This window comes from Lactuca saligna, chromosome 5 (genome assembly GCF_052625555.1).
Source record: "Lactuca saligna cultivar CGN05327 chromosome 5, ASM5262555v1, whole genome shotgun sequence".
Classification (NCBI taxonomy): domain Eukaryota; kingdom Viridiplantae; phylum Streptophyta; class Magnoliopsida; order Asterales; family Asteraceae; genus Lactuca; species Lactuca saligna.
The window spans coordinates 6,484,813-6,505,390 of record NC_136421.1 but is presented as its reverse complement, the minus strand read 5'-3'; the positions used below and the strand labels follow the sequence as shown (position 1 = coordinate 6,505,390).

General features: G+C 42.7%; 1 pseudogene; it reads right to left on the bottom strand.

The window, feature by feature from the left end:
* Positions 1-590: 590 nt before the first annotated feature.
* LOC145045020 (uncharacterized) lies at positions 591-19,999 on the bottom strand (annotated as a pseudogene).
* Positions 20,000-20,578: the final 579 nt, after the last annotated feature.

Sequence of the window (20,578 nt, the reverse complement as noted above, 5' to 3'; positions counted from 1 at the left end):
CACTTCAGTGTTGAGTTCACCATCTAGAAAATCACTTTTTACGTCCATATGGTAAACCTTAAATCCTTTGTGAGTAGCATAAGCAAGAAAGATTTTGATGGCTTCAAGATAGGAAACAGGAGAAAATGTCTCATTGTAGTCAAGCCCTTCAATCTATGTGAATCCTTTGGCCACCGATCTTGCATTATTCCGAATAATGACTCCTGCATCATCTAATTTGTTCTTAAATACCCATCTAGTAATAACAATGGGTGATTATGAGGAGAAGGAATGAGAGTCCACACTTCATTTTGGTCAAATTCTACCAGTTCTTCCTACATGGCTATAATCCAATCGGCATGTTCTAGTGCTTCTTTAATGGATTTGGGTTCAACCATTGATATAAATGCCAAAAAATTACATTCATTTTGAACACTTGTGGAAAAACGAGTTTGTACACCATGGTTTAGATTCCTTATTACTTGGTTTGGAGGATGATCCTTAGTCCATAAATGTAGTCTCAGAAGGTCTTGAGCAGCAAATGATTCTGTATCACTAATGGGGTTGTGTTGCTCCCACTGAATAATTTTAACTTGTGGATGATGCACCCCCTAAACTACTGAAGCAGATAGGTTGATGTCATCATCAGGTGGGAAATCGAAGAAATTTGCATCATCATTGTTGTTGATAGGATTAGAGTGGAATTCAGCAGTTGCATCTTGGAATCCATCCACATTTGATTCAAGGGAAGGTTGACCATTCTCCCCCTCAACCCGAGAGGGTTGAAATGGTTCGGAATCAAATGGAGGAAAAGTGGGAGTAAGACATAAAACATTTTGAGAGACTTCAACTTCGGTTGATAAGGTTTGTCTTGTTTGAGATTCCGAATCAAGAGCTGCTTTTAAGGGTCCAAACAGGGTTTCAAAGTCAACTTCATAGATCGTCTGTTTGTTCGGACATCCTGGAGCTAGAGCATCGAACTCCATAATGTGAGTTGTAACATGGGTTGGGCAAGATTTCTGAACGAAATTATCATCAAAGTTAACATCAAAGCTTTCTTCTAGAGCACAAGTTCGTCAATTAAGAACTCGATAAGCCTTTGATTTAGCAGAGTAACTAAGAAAGATAGTTTCATCAGCTTTCGGTCGGAATTTTGTAAGCTCATCACAATTGTTCTTGATGAAGCATCTACATCCAAAAACGTGAAGAAAGGAGATACTTTGTTTATGACCATTCATGGCTTTATTTGGTGTCATATTGAGGCGTCGATAGATAATGCTCCTATTCTGAGTAAAGTATGCAGTTAAGACAAATTCGGCCCAGAGATAGTGTGGAAGATTTTCAGTGTTGAGCAAGGATCGAGCAGCTTCAACAAGTGTTCTATTGCGACGTTCGACTACACCCTTATGTTGCGGAGTATATGGAGTAGAAAAGTTATGGTGAATACTGTTCTCGGTGTGTAACACCATGATTTTCAAGGCAAAATTTTCATTTAATTAATCAAATTAATATTAAATCACTTGTTTAAAATCTCATACACATTTGAATTACAAAAACATAGTTCCATTTTCACTTAGTAGAAAACCAGGATCCTCCAGAATACAACTCTTTCTTTGGTGTGTACAATCGAGCCGGTGCCATCCTGCGTTACTGAAAGAACCTGAAACAACATACATAAAACACTGTAAGCACGAAGCTTAGTGAGTTCCCCAATATACACCTTACGCACATACGCCTTTCCAGGCCCTGACCTTCCGGTCCACTGCACAATGCCTTCCGGCCCATGAGATAATCGCCTTCCGGCCCATAACGTGTTGCCTTCCGGCCCATAGTACATTGCCTTCCGGCCCATAACATATTGCCTTCCGGCCCATAACATATTGCCTTCCGGCCCATAACATATTGCCTTCCGGCCCAAAAACATATACGACACATAATACATTTACTCTAACATATAAAGCACATATATCATATATCATACCTGACCTTTCTGTCACATAATACTTTGCCTTCCGGCCCATATAAACATGCATATCACGCGTAGCAACTAACTTTCCATTTATAGCATATATACATAACACATAGCATATTCGACCTTCCGGTCACACAGTCAAACCCTTCCGGGTACAGTATAGTGAGAAGACTCACCTCGTGGATGCTGGAAGTTAGCAACTCCTGAAATCACTTGCACCTGATTCGCCGAGCTACAAGCTCCCTATAACAATATATATCTTATTAATACTTTTATCTTCCACGTTAACTGACCCTAAGAAGTCACACAGGTCAACTCTGGTCAACAGTCCACGGTCAACTCGGCCGGACTCGTCGAGTACTCTGGCGACTCGGCGAGGTTAGGGTTTTTCGCTGAACAGCATCGACTCGCCAAGTCCATATCTGGACTCGTCGAGTCCAGTCACGAACCCGCGACCAAGTCTGCGACCCTACTCGGCGAGTCTGGCTCCAACTCGCCGAGTCTCCCCTTTAAAACACCCCAAAATGCACTTTAACAATACTTGAGATTTTGGGCTGTTACAATTCTCCCCCACTAGAATCAGACTTCGCCCTCGAAGTCTCACTCTGAAAATAATCTCACGTTTCGGCTTCCCTAGTCACTTCCGATCTCTTCCGAGGTTGCCACTGAATCAATACCAGAGGTACCTCCTTGTTCCTCAGAACCTTAATCTTCCGATTCCTGATGGCCACTGGCCTCTCGGCGTAACACAGGCTCGCATCCACCTAATTGTTCTCTAGTGGAACCACTGCTGACTCATCTGCTATACACTTCTTCAATTGCGACACATAAAAAGTGTCATGGATCCATCCCAATTCCGTTGGCAGCTCCAAACGGTAGGCCACCCGTCCTACCCTCGCATTCTCACGAAACAAAAAAAAAAAAACCCAACATATCGGGGCCCCAACTTGCCCCTCTTCCTGAACCGAATCACCCCTTCCCAAGGAGAGACCGTTAGAAGTACGAAGTCGCCGACCTGAAACACATGCTCGTAACGGCGTCTGTCTGCTTAACCTTCCTGTCAACTCTAGACGATCATTACTCTCTGATTAACCTGCCGCATCTGCTCTGTCGACTAAAGCACGATCTCTGTACTGTCCGCCACTCCCTGCAACCGAGGATTACCCAAGATGCAACTCTGCTCTAAATCTCAATGATCACTCGACCCATAAGGGTTGTGAAACCCTGAATCACCGGGTCCCCGATCCAAAGCCCACTTTATCCATTTCGGAACGACTGAGAGACCCATTCTCACTCTCAGAGCAACTCTCACGAGTTCTCCGCTTGCAATCGTATACACATGTTGCACTAGCCCCCAACATACCTTCCTCTTCCCTTACTTAGGGAAATCCGCTTGACGACCTTGTCACTACTCCATGTATCGCACATGCTCTGGATCTGCTCGCAAGGAATCTCGGGTCCATGCGTTACCTTTCCTCAGCAAATGAGGATCCGACACCACCTCCTATGCAACAGCTCATAGGGCGGCATACTAATGCACTAATGATGGCTGTTGATATGAGACAACTCAACCAAGGATCAATACGTACCGCGGCTTTCTCAGAAATCTAATGCACATGCCCGAAGCATGTCTTCGAGCGTCTGGATCGTTTACTCTCTCTAAAGTGTCCTCAGATATCATCATGCTAAGCTCCTTTCCCATATTCCTCCTCAAGACTGAGTACTGGATCAGCTTTTGGCTTCACATCTGAGCCCCCGACTGTCACCCATCTCATGACCCAAATATTCCACTAACTTTCTCCCCGTGACCACTATCCCGACCCAGTGACGCGCAAGTCACAAAATTCTCTTTTCCTCGAGCGAGCAATACAATCCAACCGAGGATCGTCTCAACTCTAATCTCTGGGTTCTGCTGCGCATATTCGTCGCGTATTTCTTCCGCATCTCACGACAGGGACGGATACCCCCGTCTTGCCCCCGACTCAACATCTAGGCTCCAAAACTCAATAATAGGACTACTCAAACCCAAAACTCTTCCACACCATAAACTGCTCGGAAAACATTCCAACATCGTATTCTCTTGCCATTTAATGAGTACTGCGACTCCACGCAGTATCACAACATCTTCTGAATAGTGAGTACTGCGACTCGAATATCCACCACAGACTATGGAGACAATCAACATAACAACTGTCCATCTCTGCGAATATCCACTCTCTCAAATAATCTCCCTGAATACCCATACTCGAAGGGCTCCCACTAGATCCACAGATACTTGATATGCCACACGTCGATTCAATTCAGGATTCACGAGTAACTCCGAAATAGAAATATCATACCCGAATAGCCCAGAATACTGCCACAACCACTGATCTCCTGCCCCAAACATCACGTATATACAATAATACATCTCCTCGGAATCCCATAAATAGATCTACATTTTCCCACATTACAACTCCGACGCATATAATTTCCCGATTGGAATACGAGAAAACGCTGACGCTACGAAATATGCTGATAATTCCCCGAAACCCTTCTTCCGACGTTCAAAATCCAAACAAGGATGTGCATACCGACCCAAACATTCTCTATCTACTTGTAACCACACCAGACACCTGCCATGGATACATTCGTTCTCCTCCTCGAGTACTTCCCGCATTAACTCACTCTGACCCTCTTCCTCAATCACTGACACCTCTGGTCTCATGATTTCTTATAGCATATCTCTATACTTCACTTATAACCACACTTGGAAAATCCTTGCTTTCCTACATACTGCACCCGGTTCTCCCCCACTAGGGTTCGAACCATCGCCAATTAGCACACACCCAACCCACAACTATTTTTCACCAGTGAAATCGCATCTGCTCCAGGAAAGTGCTACGCAACGCCCGGTAATTCCCCCTTAAGGAAATCAATCAACCCTTTATACTCTGAACCTCTGATTAACTCTCCAAGAACTTCTCATCACAACCGCCTCTAATCGATCCAAATCCCATGCCAAACTGGCACTAAGCATCTAAACTGTCCAATGACATCCCTGGCTCATATAATGCACCGCCAAATCATCGTTCCTCTCACCTCGACTCATCAACCAATGTCCCAACATCGGAATTGTCCCAAGGACAAGGACCCACTCCCAACATACACGAAAACTCTCTGCACTGCAAAGCTCGACTGAACTCTCCGCTGCTACCACTATGACGTATCCTACTACCCTCACTTAGGTGTAGTGTGGTTTTCGACTACCTCAGTCCCAACTGACTGTCTGCTCACGATAAGTCTCTGCCTCGCGGCACACCTGCTACCTGATACTCTGAGGGAAAACATTGTCGATAACTACCTGTAGGGTGTACTCCCAAATCCACCATTGAAATATCAAGCCCCTCGTGTATTGCTCACAAACATAAATGGCACCACCCTTCTAGAAGATGGCCTCCCCCTTATCGCCTGATTGTTTGACTCAACCGAAATTTTCCTCTGTCTTTAACTTCTTACCAAAATACTCCGATGGGCACTCGCCTTTCCTCTCGGGGAACGCCTCCCTATACTCAACCATGGTCTACAGGCCTAAAACCCATAGCATCCGATCTCTACCTCATCGATCATGACCCGATAGCAAGATAGTCACAAGCATCATCCGCTACAAACCCTGGTACTCATCCCATGACGTCCCTTCTCAATCTGTTCTGGTGTATGGTACCCGAACCATAACATCACTCCTCAATCTGCTCCGATGTATGATACTCGAACCATAACATCTATCCTCAAGCTGTTCTGATGTATGGTACCCTGACCATAACATCACTCCGCAATCCGCTCCGATGTATGGTACTCGAACCACAGCATCTATCCTCAATCTGTTCCGATGTATGGTACCCTGACCATAACATCACTCCGCATTCCGTTCCTTAGGATCTTCAGAATGCTCCTTGTATCAAGTATGGGTCCTCTGCTTTCAGTAGTACGGGCCCATACTACCTTCCACATCTACCCATACTTTCCACACGGACCATCCCAGAGTTCCTAAGTAGCTCGACCTCCTCTTTTACCAATCCATCGTGTATACTCTCTCACCAGCGAAATCCTCTACTCTACCAGCGCACTCATCTGGCTAGGTTTACTCCCTAGTCCCTTCCGCCGTCCTCCCACTTCTTTGCTATCAGCTGCTGAAGAGCTCCTAATGATGCCAACCATCTACCTCCTGAGTATCGTCATACTCACGTAGTAGCTGACTCCCATCATCGAGAATTCCACAAAGCACAAAGCAAGCAGCATCCGAGCATCGAAGAATACATAGGACTCCTTATCTGTGATAGCTCCACCTTCTCGGCTCATCCTCGGAAGTACCATTGAACTCTGTAGCTCTACCCCTCGTGCGTCCTAATTGGATATTCTCGCTCATCACATATTCAAAAGCATAACGCACATATGACAACAAATCCTAGGCTAAGGCATCACAAATCAGGCCATTCTAGTCCTAAGATATGAAACACCTAGCCTGTCTCTAGCATGCAATAATATCTCATAAAGTGCATAATAGATATTTCATAACACAAAAGTAAGGGTATTTTGGGAAATCACCGTTTGGCTCTGGCTGATTGTACACACTGTTCTTTCTTGCTTTCTCTTTGAACTCTTATCCACTTTTAGAAAACTATTTATTTGAAAACTTTTTCTTATTTCCTCAGTTTGAGTCCAGATTTACCCGAAGGCGCATCCGAATCCCTCAAACCAAGGCTCTGATACCAATTTGTAACACCATGATTTTCAAGGCAAAATTTTCATTTAATTAATCAAATTAATATTAAATCACTTGTTTAAAATCTCATACACATTTGAATTACAAAAACATAGTTCCATTTTCACTTAGTAGAAAACCAGGATCCTCCAGAATACAACTCTTTCTTTGGTGTGTACAATCGAGCCGGTGCCATCCCGCGTTACTGAAAGAACCTGAAACAACATACATAAAACACTGTAAGCACGAAGCTTAGTGAGTTCCCCAATATACACCTTACGCACATACGCCTTTCCAGGCCCTGACCTTCCGGTCCACTGCATAATGCCTTCCGGCCCATGAGATAATCGCCTTCCGGCCCATAACATATTGCCTTCCGGCCCATAACATATTGCCTTCCGGCCCATAACATATTGCCTTCCGGCCCAAAAACATATACGGCACATAATACATTTACTCTAACATATAAAGCACATATATCATATATCATACCTGACCTTTCTGTCACATAATACTTTGCCTTCCGGCCCATATAAACATGCATATCACGCGTAGCAACTAACTTTCCATTTATAGCATATATACATAACACATAGCATATTCGACCTTCCGATCACACAGTCAAACCCTTCCAGGTACAGTATAGTGAGAAGATTCACCTCGTGGATGCTGGAAGTTAGCAACTCCTGAAATCACTTGCACCTGATCCGCCGAGCTACAAGCTCCCTATAACAATATATCTCTTATTAATACTTTTATCTTCCACGTTAACTGACCCTAAGAAGTCACACAGGTCAACTCTGGTCAACAGTCCACGGTCAACTCGGCCGGACTCGTCAAGTACTCTGGCGACTCGGCGAGTCTAGTCGTCCTCCAATCCTCTAAGTTTCCCCTTCTACTCGTCGAGTATCCTCCTTGACTCGACGAGTTACTCCTGGAAGAATTGCGGGGCCACCCCGACTCCACTCGTCGAGTCTGAAGAACAACTCGATGAGTCCCAGTTATTCTTCAAGCTACTCGCCGAGTCTGCTCGTCGGACTCGGCGAGTCCATGCCATGCAGTCGATCAAACTGCTTCCTGAGATACGTATTTTTCCGAATACACAAACATGGGACCTTCTGGACCTCTAAGGGTCCTAATACAAGGTTATATTCGTTTGGGTAACAAGGTAATAATCCATCTACTCATCAAATGGGTTTCATAAACCCTAAATCCATATACACATCAATCACAGAAGAATGTAATCCAAGCTATTACCTGAATGATGTACCTTCTGTGTCCCCAAACTTCAGAACTCGAATCCCTTGCAGTTACTTTAGCCAAAACCCTTCTCCTCCTTGCACAATAATTCCTCCAAGGTCACCAATGGCCTACAAGCTTGCTCTAGATGCCACAGCCGCTTAGGGTTCTTCTCAATCGACCAAAAGACGAGCAATGACGACATAAGATCCCTTATATACGACCCAAAACTGAACGGCTAGGGTTTTTCGCTGAACAGCGTCGACTCGTCGAGTCCATATCTGGACTCGTCGAGTCCAGTCGCAAACCCGCGACCAAGTTTGCGACCCTACTCGGCGAGTCTGGCTCCAACTCGCCGAGTCTCCCCTTTAAAACACCCCAAAATGCACTTTAACAATACTTGAGATTTTGGGCTGTTACACGGTGAGGTAGTTCTCAATGGTGGAATTTGGTGAATTCCGAACCATTATCACTTCGGATTCGTCTTACTAGGATTTTGACGAGAACTTCAATTCCTTTGATAAAATTGATTAGTTTGGATGCTGTTTCTGACTTGAGCAGAAAGAAGAATACGATGGTGAATCTAGGAAAGTCATCCGCAATCACAAGAATGTATTTTTTGTGATCAAAACTCTCTAATGTTGAGGGTCCACACAAATCAAAATAAAAAAGTTCTAGAGGTTCTAAGATGGAATTTTCAATGATAACTAGCTAACCCTTCTTTGACTGCTTGCCACACTCATATACCCCACATAAATGATCGTTTTCAAACTTTAGGATTGGCAAAACTCTTACCGTTTTACTAAAAACAAGATCATTCATATATCTAAAATTCAGATAAGCAAGCCTCCTATGCCATAACAACCTGATGTAAGGAGCAACTTTTGAGAAAATATAGAGTTGCGGCTTGCTAATGATTACGATGATGTCAAAATGATACATGTTCTTGTTACGATTTGAGTTGATCAAACTGTAACATCCTGACTCTCAGGTATAATATTTATATATTTAATTATGAGATTGACTGAGCAACTCGACGAATTGGATGCCTCAACTCGTCGAGTAGAGACGAATTAGCCACGTGGGTTTTATAACCAACTCAACGAGTCAGGGAGACCAACTTTTCGAGTTGGCGCTGTGAGAGGAAACCCTAATTATTTGGGGTTAGGTCCTATTTAAAGGACCTTAAGCCCTCATTTTCGCCTCACCAGCCACCTTACCCCCCTGTGTGAAACCCTAATCGTCCATTTTGAGCTAAGAGAGAAAGAGAGCTAATCCTTGGACATTTTAGTGCATTATTTGAAGAGAAGAGAAGAGTATCAAAGCAAAGAACAAAAAGGGAATGTGGAATCTAGTGTTATTTCACCTATAGCTTCTGTTGAATGTAAAAAGTTTTCACCTTTCTCATTATGTTGATTAGATCTCATGATTACGGACTTTTATGGATTTTCCCATCTTTCCTTGGGAGTTTTAGTGTGTTGAGCATATCAAGAGATTTAGACTTCAGATCCGGACCTGGTGAGGTCCCTAGAGTCCAAAGGTCCCATCTTTATCCAGCTATAAAAGAGTTTTTATGCTTAAGACCCCAAATGGAACTTGTTTTGGCATTTCAAACCCTAATTACCATGAATGGACGTAAATCTTGTAGCTTTACGTGGTATCTCAGCCTTGGGAGGCTAGATATAGATTTTAGGGTTATAAATCCTCCTTAAAATGTCTGAATGAGAAAAGAATTTGAAAGGATTTGACGAGTCGATGAGCTGACTCGACGAGTCAAGTTGGACATGAGTAACTCGGTGAGTTGATGAGACAACTCGACGAGTTAAGTTGGATTTTCATGACATTTCTGAAGAAATGAGGGTACTCGGCGAGTCACATTGATACACTCGGTGAGTCGGCTCAACATGGACTGTTGACTTGAGTGTTGACCTTTGGTAACTATAGGGTTTGATCAAGACAGGGATTATGGGGACCATGGAGAGGTAAAATGGGTTTTTACCCATCCCTAGAGTTAGAGAGAGAATATCACTTGACTTATTTAGAGTTGTGATTGGATTGTTAATTAGAGATAATTATCATATGTGTTAGGCAGAGGCTAGATTGGTGATACATGTACGAGGTTTATTTGCTTGTTTGCTAACGAGGTGAGTCTTCTCACTATACTTACCTAGAGTGGTAATCTTTGTGTGACCGGAGGGTCTTATGTGTTTATATTAAGTAATGTGATATCCTGCATTATGCCTTTGTGGTTTATGCTATGTGTTATTCTGTGCATTTTGAGATCGGGTTGGAGGGTCCAACCCGAGCCGTGAGGTCAGAGGGTCTTCACTGAGTTAGGACCAGAGGGTCCACCTGAGTTGTGGGACCGGAGGGTCTTCACTGAGACACATGACCGGATGGTCCATACCGAGCCATGAGATCATAGGATCCATGGCGAGTTATAGCCATGAGATGCTTATTATTTGTGCATGTGGTATTTTGGCGAACTCACTAAGCTTCATGCCTACCGTGTTATGTGATATGTGTTTCCAGTACTGCTCAGGATCACGGGAAGGTGCCAGCTTGATTCTACACACGAGACGAAGATATGTTTTGATGATCCTGGATTGTGTTTTAAACAAGACAAAACTGCACAAATGGTCCATGTGATTTGCTAATAATTGCCACTTTGTTCAAAAAAAGTTTGGACTAGCACCACAGGTCCAAAGTTTTCATTTTGTTGCGTCTTTGATCCAAAGCACTTTAAAAATTCTTCAAATGATGGATTTTCCCCTCTCTACTTGGTTTTTCCTTTTCTTTTTTCCTTTATTATTTTTTATTATTTAATTACATAGGTTCCACCCTCTCTCTCTCTTTCTCTCTCTCTCTCTACACCTTTAGACAATCATTAAAGAACATATACAATCAAAAACATACTCCCCTTCCTGTTGTTCTTCCTCTCTACAACCCAAACCCACTAATAACCTTCCTTTATCTTTCTCCAGTGACTATCATCTTCCAAAATCGATTTTTTGTGTTGAAAATATTTGTTTTGAATCATTTTTTAGGGAGAATCAATTTATGGGTTCATCTTCTCCAATCCAATTTTTGGGTATCATCTTCTTAATTTTTGGGTTTCATCTTCCATCATCGGCAGATAAGGTATCCTTCATCGTCAAAGGCATTGTCGAAGGCATCAACGTTGAAGAGAAAGATGTCGCTTTTCAGAGCCTTCATCGGATTAACTAGTCGGTATGGTAACGGTAGTCCTAGAAAAATCAAAGAAGGCTAGATATAAAGATCAAGGTCGCCGGAGCCACAACGAACCCTAGATCCAATTAGGGTTCCGTCGCTGCTGCTATGAAGATCCAACTAGGGCTTCACCACTGCTTCATATCCATTTCTCTCACCGTTAATCTAAAATCCCTCACCGTCGTTGCTATGAAGATCCACTATAAACGCCCTTGTTGCTGTGAAGATCCACAACAAACCCTGCTCTCATTCATTCCTCATGTTATCAATGAAAACGTCTTTTTCTCCATCACAATCTTTCTTTCATTCGAAACCAGAAGCTACAAATCGATTTGGTGATGGACTAGACAATTTCAATGGACATGATAATGCTTCAAATTGTAGCAGGAGCAAGAGGAGAGAGAAGCAAATGAACGGTGTTCTTTAAGTACCAATTTTCATTTGTTTTATAGGACTTCTTTTGGTTATAAAGGTTTGAAAATTATGGATTTTTGAGGATGTAAGCATGGTATTGTTTGTGTTTGTAGTGGTATTAATTTCATGGAAGCTTGGTATAGAGACAGAGACAGAGAGAGAGAGAGAGAGAGAGACAGAGAGGGACCCTATGTAATTAAATAATAAAAAATAGTAAAGGAAAAAACAAAAGGAAAAAACAAATAGAGAGGGGCAAATCCGTCATTTGAAGAATTTTTAAAGTGCTTTGGACCAAAGATGCAACAGAATGAAAACTTTGGACCTGTGGTGCTAGTCCAAACTTTTTTGGACCAAAGTGGCAATTTTGAGCCAACCATAGGGACCATTTGTGCAGTTTTATCTTTAAACAATTTATAAACATGTGTTTTTGATAAATTTTCATTTTGGAGAATTGTGAATTTTGTTTATGAGAATTATGTGATTTTGTAAAATGAAAATTTTGTTTGAAAATTTACGGTGTTACAAGTTGGTATCAAAGCCTTGGTTTAAGGGATTTGGATATACCTGCGGGTGTGTCTTGACTCAAATTTAGGATTTGAGAAAGATTTTTCAAAAGAAATGATTTTTCTAAAATGAGTAAGAGTTAAAAGAGAAAAACGAGTTGGAGAAATGCATACAATCAGCTAGAGCCCAAATGATGATTTTCAAAAATACCCTTACTTATTTATGTTATGAGATATTTATGAGATGTTATGGATGGATGCTAGAGGATAGGATAGATATTTAATATTTAGGGCTAGAGTTGCCTGATTTGTGATGCCTTAGCCTAAGAGTTGCTACTATCTGATATTTTCCTTGACTATATGATGAGTAAGAGTGCCTAGCAGGAATCACTTAGAAAGAGTTTTGAGTCGAGGGATAATCTAGGAGAGATACCTAGATGAGCATATAAGGGGTCTACTGAGAGAGTAGTCTGTTGTTCATGAGAGATAGAGTACGTGAGAGTTGGATTCCAAAGAGGAGGACTTGGGGTGACTACAGGTTGATGTGGAATGTAGTATTGGGCTCGTACTATTGAAAGCATCAGATCTGTACGCAACCCATGTAAGAATCCTTAGGGTGCTAATTAGCATTTAGGGATGGGGAATCAAGTGTCAGTATGCTCGAATGATTCTCTGATGATTTTTGTGATGTGTTTCTGAGACATTATGGTGGGTACACACCACAACCCCGGGAGTAGTAGGACTAATGACGAGGAGATCCGTAGGATCATTCATGAGGAGGAGGCCGCATCCATCCGACAGGCGATACCAGAGAGTTTTTTTTGTCTATTAGGACCACACTGATTGAGACGTTCGATGAGCGATATGTTGCTGTTACTGAGGCCGTTGTAGCTGCAGTCACCGTAGATGTTTCCGCTTCTAGTCCATAGGGAGGTTACTCGTTGTTGTTCCGGGAGTTGAGGATTTGATTGTTGGGACACAGGATTTGATTGCTGCCATGAGATGGATATCTGACATTGAGGGATGCTTTTATACATGTTCATGCCCAGAGCATCTGAGTGTCCGGTTCGCGCTGAACCAGCTTCGCTTAGGACCGAAGGACTAGTGGAAGTTTTTGATGACTGATTTTACCCTTGAAGATCCTGCTACAGTGACTTGGGAGAGGTTCACCAAGTTGTTTCAAGATGAGTATGTTCCCCAAGTGGAGAGTGAATGTGACACCCAATTTTTTTTCAAAAATTTTAAACTTTTAAAACGCATCTTAAATTAAATTAAAACAACTGAAATAACATAATGCATCAACTTAATAATCATATAAAATAAAATGCGGAAGTAATAATAATAATAAGGTCCCAACAAAATAACTAGTAGCGATGTCCCGATGCTCCATGTCAAGCCTTAGCCTCTTTAATCTTAACACCTGAAAAGTTATAAGGGAAAAACGTAAGCACGAAGCTTAGTGAATTCAAACACAGACGTTGTACTAACATTCATATTTACTAGCCCTAATCCATTTTCCAATTATAATGATAAAGGCAAAGAACGAATCAATGTCTATATTACGAGAAGGACTTGTAGGTTTGAACCGCACCGGGAAGATCCCGTATCATTTGGCCCTAATCACCGCACCTCACGAAGAGTATTACATTGGTGATCTTACCTACCCACCGCACCGGTAAATCCGTATCCTTTGGTGGTGTCTCCATATCCATAATTAGTTACATACAGTGCACATGTACGAATTAAAACAATACTTATATAGCATGCTTTTATAATAAATTCAACTAATCACACACGAGCTAACTAGCAAACACAATCATCAATACAACGGTGTGAGAGAAATCACCTTGAGTGAGTATTAAGGATGGCTAACAATCAAATAATGCTACCAATCTTGAGCAAACTTCAAAACCTCACCTAAGAAGGACTAAAGGTTAGAATGGAGAAGTAATGAAGCTATGAGTTGAAAAAAGAGTGATCACAGCAAGGTCTCTAAAACAGACCTGCTGTTCAAAACGGATTTACTCCAAAATATAAAACAGAAACATAGCTTTAACTAAATTTTATTGGAAACTATGATTTCTTAGGATTCCACAAATATAAAGAACTCATTCTAACTCCAAAAGATGAATTAAATATGAATTTTACAAAATGGTGTATCACTTCTGTCTCCAACAATACAGTCAAGTGATGTTGGCCAATTCTACCCAACTTGTGAGTAGAATTCGTCCAAAACAAAAATAAGAGAATTAAAGGACATACAAATGAAAGTCTCAGAGTTGGAATTGAATGAAAATCATCTCTCAAACTCCTGATATAAAATTCACATTGTGGACAATCACAGCACTAGCAAAAGCTGGTGACTGCCCACTGACCTGGAGTGTGGATCCATTCTAACCAATTTATAATTTGAAATAACACCCCATATTCTCCAGATCTTAAATTCATAATATAAGTAACATATAGAAACTTGGAATCACTCTGGATCCTTTTCCAAGACTTAGAAATGATGAAAACAAAATGACATATCAGAACAGACCCGGATCAGACCTAACAGCAAAGATGCCATTATTTCACATAGATAAAGCCCTTATCAGTGAGGTTGGCCTGCTTAAGAAAGTTAGCCAACTAAATTTTTGAACTTTTGGATCTGTTTTGGGGTCCGTTTGAGTTCTAGAGATCCAGATATGATTTTTACAAAATGACTACAGATCTGATGGAAAACAGAATCGTAGCCACCCGTGATTCCTTTTTGGCTTATCCATCCTTCTCCTTTTGAAACACATTTTAAGATGTGTTCATCATCCCAATTCAGTCCCCATGCTAATGGTGGTACTAAAAAGGGTTAGGGATCATTAGGATTTCATTTAGCCACAAGGATGTAATAATAATCAACATGAAAATAAACATAAGCACATAAAATCATCATTCTCCCTTTTAGGGTTTCCATGATCTTTTGCCACATGTAATCCCCTAGATCCATCATCCACCATATATGGGGTGAAGATAGGATCTTGAGATGATGTATAACATACAATTACAAATAAAATAAGAAGGAGAAGAAGTGAAGATGAAATCATAAAACTAGAACAAGGTTATGAATCAAGTTGTAAGAAAGGATAAGGAGGTTCATACCAATACAAATCAAGGCTGGAAATGAACAAGAATTAAGCTCCAAACAGCCCCTTGGCTGCTCTTGATCCCAAAGAGAGAGAGATGGACGATTTTTGAGAGAGAGGGAGGGTTTAGAGTGTTTTCCTTGTGTGTGTTCCAAATGATTCAACTTACACATTAAGTACTATTAACTAGATGGACTTTGCAAATAGGCCCATAGCCCACGGACTTCAATAAAAGGAGTTTACAAGATGATCAAAAGAGTCCAATAACATAAGAAATCAGACATTGGTTAAATAAATTAACCCAAGGTTACAAGGATAATTAAATTAAAATAAACAAACATACCGAGAAAACCCGGGGCGTTACAACTCTCCCCCACTAAGAACGGACTTCGTCCTCGAAGTCAACACCTAGAAACAGATCCGGATAATGAGCCCGCATCTCGCATTCCGGTTCCCAAGTCCATTCCGAACCCTTCCTATGTTGCCACTGCACCTTAACCAGGTTTATAGTCTTGCTGCGGAGAGCTTTTGTCTTTCGTTCTAAAATTGCGATTGGTTTTTCAACATAATTGAGACGCTCGTCAATTTGTATGTCCTCCAGTGGTATCACAGCGGTCTCATCAACAACGCATTTTCGTAACTGAGACACGTGGAACGTATTATGAATTAGACTAATCTCGTCAGGAAGCTCTAAACGGTAAGCCACCTTCCCCACACGAGCTATGACCTTGTAGGGTCCAATGAATCGGGGTCCGAGCTTTCCCCGCTTCCGAAATCGAATCACACCTTTCCAGGGGGAGACTTTAAGCAGCACATAATCTCCCACCTGGAACTCAAGATTGGAGCGTCTTTTGTCGGCATAACTTTTCTGACGACTACTCGCTGTGACCAAATGATCCCGAATCACTTGGATTTTCTCCGTATTCTGTAGCACGATATCGGTACTCCCAAGTACCCTCTGCCCAACCTCGCCCCAACAAACGGGCGTCCTGCACTTCCTCCCGTACAAGGCTTCATACGGAGGCATTTTAATGCTTGAGTGATAGCTGTTGTTATAAGAAAACTCAGCTAGATGTAGATGGTCATCCCAACTACCCCCAAAATCAATCGCACACGCCCTAAGCATGTCCTCCAAGGTCTGAATCATCCGCTCACTCTGCCCGTCTGTCTGCGGATGGAAGGCGGTACTAAAATGTAATCGTGTGCCCAATTACTCTTGAAACTTCCTCCAGAACCGAGAGGTAAATCGGGTGTCTCGATCGGAGACGATAGAAACGGGCACCCCATGTAATGAGACAATCTCCCGAACAAAGATCTCAGCTAATTTCTCCGCCGATGAGCTCTCCTTTATAGCCAGAAAGTGAGCACTCTTAGTCAAACGATCAACAATCACCCATATTGTATCTGATCCTCGGGCAGTTCTAGGAAGTTTTGTAATGAAGTCCATGGTTAGATGCTCCCATTTCCATTCAAGAATCTCCAATGGTTGCAACTTCCCGACTTGACCTTCCGACAGGTCATACATTCTTCCACAAATTGAGCCACATCATTCTTCATTCCATGCCACCAGTAAGCCTCATGAAGGTCCCGATACATTTTAGTAGCACCAGGATGGATAGAAAATTTTGACTTATGAGACTCATCCATTAGGGTTTTCCGATTTCCCCCGGTATATGGAACCCAAACCCTACCGTAGCGAGTCAGCAAACCCCGCCCGTCTCGTTCCATCTTAGGAAAATCTTTTCCAATCTTCTCACGCCTGATGTTTTCCTCCAGTATTGCCGTCTTTTGGGCGTCCCGGATTAGATCTAACAAAGACGACACCATCGTGATCCGGAGACACTTAGCTCTAATCGGTTCGGCAGATTGTTTACGACTGAGAGCATCAGCTACCACATTAGCTTTACCGGGGTGGTAGTGAATTTCACAATCATAATCTTTTACCACATCCAACCATCGGATCTGCCTCATATTTAAATCCCGCTGCTCGAACAAATATTTTAGACTCTTATGGTCAGTGTATATGATAAACTTCACTCCATAGAGATAGTGTCTCCAAATCTTAAGAGCGAAAACAACAGCCCCAAGCTCCAAATCATGAGTGGGGTAGTTTCGTTCGTGGGGTTTCAGCTGTCGGGAGGCATAGGCTATCACCCTATCTCGTTGCATTAACACGACACCAAGACCTTGAAGCGATGCATCACAATAAACCACCATATCCTCAACCCCGTCAGGTAAGGCCAAAATCGGAGCTTCACACAATCGCTTCCTTAACTCATCAAACGCCAGTTGCTGCTCCAGGCCCCAAACGAAATTCATTGATTTCTTGGTCAATTGGGTGAGTGGTAAGGCGATTTTAGAGAAATTTTCAATGAACCTCCGGTAATAACCGGCTAAACCCAAGAAACTGCGAATTTCAGAAGGTGTTTTCGGAATCTTCCATTGTTTAACCGCATCAGCCTTGGCTTGATCGACCTTGATACCGTGTTTGTTTACCACATGCCCCAAGAACTGAACTTCTTCCAACCAAAATTCACATTTTGAGAATTTAGCATAAAGCCTTTCTCTTGCCAGAGTTTCCAGAATCTCCCGAAGGTGTTGCTGATGCTCCTCTTTGCTCTTAGAATAGACTAAGATATCATCTATGAACACTATGACCGAACGGTCAAGCATCAGGCTACACACCCGGTTCATGAGATCCATGAACGCTGCGGGTGCATTGGTGAGCCCAAAAGGCATCACCACAAATTCAAAGTGCCCATATCGAGTACGGAATGCTGTTTTCTCAATGTCTTCTTCATGAACACGCATCTGATGGTAACCAGAACGTAAATCAATCTTGGAAAACCAAGATGCTCCCTGAAGCTGATCGAAAAGATCGTCAATACGTGGCAACAGGTACCTATTCTTTATCGTGCGCTTGTTTAGCTCCCTATAATCAATACACATTCGCTGGGATCCATCTTTCTTCTTCACAAAGAGAATAGGAGCACCCCAAGGCGAGCAGCTTGGCCGTATAAACCCTTTATCACTTAGTTCTTGCAGTTGCTCTTGGAGCTCTTTCATTTCAGGTGGTGCCAAGCGGTAAGGAGATTTCGCAACCGGAGTCGCACCTGGCACCAAATCAATGCGAAACTCCACTTGCCGAACGGGTGGCAAGCCAGGGAGTTCCTCCGGAAAGACATTGCTGAAGTCGGAAACGATAGGAACGTCGTCTAGTGCTATAGCAGAAGAGCAAGAAGCCATAGCCAGGCGGGGAATGTCCCCCTGAATAATAAGTTCTCCACCTCTAGGGTTTCGAACACGAACTTGCTTCTTACGACAGTGGATTTCCGCATCAAACACATCAAGCCAATCCATGCCTACGATAACACAGAGCTCTCGCATCGCAATAGGGATAAGATCAATAGGGAATTCAACTCCAGAAAACTCGAGAGTGCAACCCCGATAGACATCGGTGACATAAATAGTGCGGTTGTCGGCAACTTCGACAACCATTGGGCGAGCCAATTTTCCGATACTACACCCCAGATGATTAATAAACGTGCGAGATACAAAAGAATGGGTAGCACCGCTATCAAACATAACAACAGCAGGCTTGGAATCTAGCAAATAAGTGCCTGTTTTACCACATACGATCAAGTAAACAATTCTAACTACCATTTATTAAATAATGGCAGGAAAGAAAGAAAAAAAAATTACATGCCACTGTCGCGGTAATCACCGGCTCATCCGCAGTCATCTGGTGAGCACGACCTCGTGTCACCATAGTGGGTCCCTTAGAAGACGATGCAATTGCAGGATTTGTACCCCCGCTTCCTTTACCAGCCTTCAACTTCGGGCATTCGGGCTTCTTGTGTCCCGTCTCGTTGCAGTGATAGCAGACGGGAGCAGCAGAAGTAATCTGAGGAACTGCACTCGCATGGGGAGCCCTACAATTCTTCCAATGATGCCCTGGCTTTTTACAGTTGTAGCATATCAACGGATTTTTCTCTCCCTGACCTGAAGACGGCCTGTAATCATACCTTGACTTACCACCCTGCTTTTGCTTTTTCTGGGCATCTCCGGATATCTTGGAGGAGGTGTCATTGGCCTTCCTCTTGGTCTGGGTCTGCAACTCGATTTCCCTCCTCCTTGCTGCATCCATGATCGCGGATAAAGTCGGGAACTCCTGCATGCTAACGAATTCCCGAATCTCGGTACGTAGAATGGTAGTGTATTGGCTGACCAACCAGACCTCGTTCCCAGCAAATGAGGGACAAAAAGATAGCATCTCCAAGAACTTGGCGTTCAGGTCGCTAACAGACTCGGTAGTTTGCTGTAAGGCCATGAACTCTTGCTGCATCCGCTGCTGCTCCACCTTGGGCACATATTGTTCCTCGAACCTCTCCACAAATTGGGCCCAAGACATGGCCCTCACTTCATCCTCTTTTAATAGAGCGGTGATGGTGTTCCACCATGTCTTTCCCCATTTTCGCAGCTGATTCATGGCGATCACAACTTTGTACTGGTCCGGACACCCAACAGTCATGAAGGCGCCCTCAACATCTGACACCCAATGCTTAGCAGCAACTGGGTCGGATTCACCGTTCCAAAGAGGAGGACTACACTTGCTGAACTTCTCGAAGTAGTATGCCGAATCCCGAACGGGCGGAGCCGGTAACGCTCCCCCAGGAATAGCTGCGAGGCGCTCATCCAGAAGAGCTTTGACCTGGTTGATTATGTCATTGGTCACGCCCGGGGTTAGTTCATTGAAAGCGTTATTGAATTCCTCAGCGACAATATTCCTAACTTGCTCCATTTGGAGCTGATTAAGGCGAGCAGGCGGAGCCACCTGTATCCGTAGAAGGAGGAAAATATTTAGAAATAATTCAGCCTAGATATTTCTAGGAAGACGAAACACTTAGCTTGCCGAAAATTTCTCAACCTTGCCCCGACCCGAAACCGGCACCGATGTTTCAAATAGTAGGGGCCCTTCTACTATCTTCCACACAAGTTCCAATTTCGCAATCGCGTCTAGTTTCAAAATTTCCAGCTCGCTCTAGCCGTTAATTTTACATCTCTCTCACATGTTAACATTAAATATGTGTGTAATCTAACATTTTAAGACTAGTAGAATCCAATTCATAGTCAACAATTTAACATAAACATTTAACATAAGAAATAAGGCTTACTTGGCTGGCTGACTGGCACACCGCGACATCTTTCACTACTAGTCTTTAGAAAGTTTGAAAAATCTTTTAAAAGAGAATAAACTATTATAGAGCCTCAAATTTGAGTCTAGAACATCCACAAGAATGCCTAGTTCCCTCAAACTGTGGCTCTGATACCAACTTGTGACACCCAATTTTTTTTTCAAAAATTTTAAACTTTTAAAACG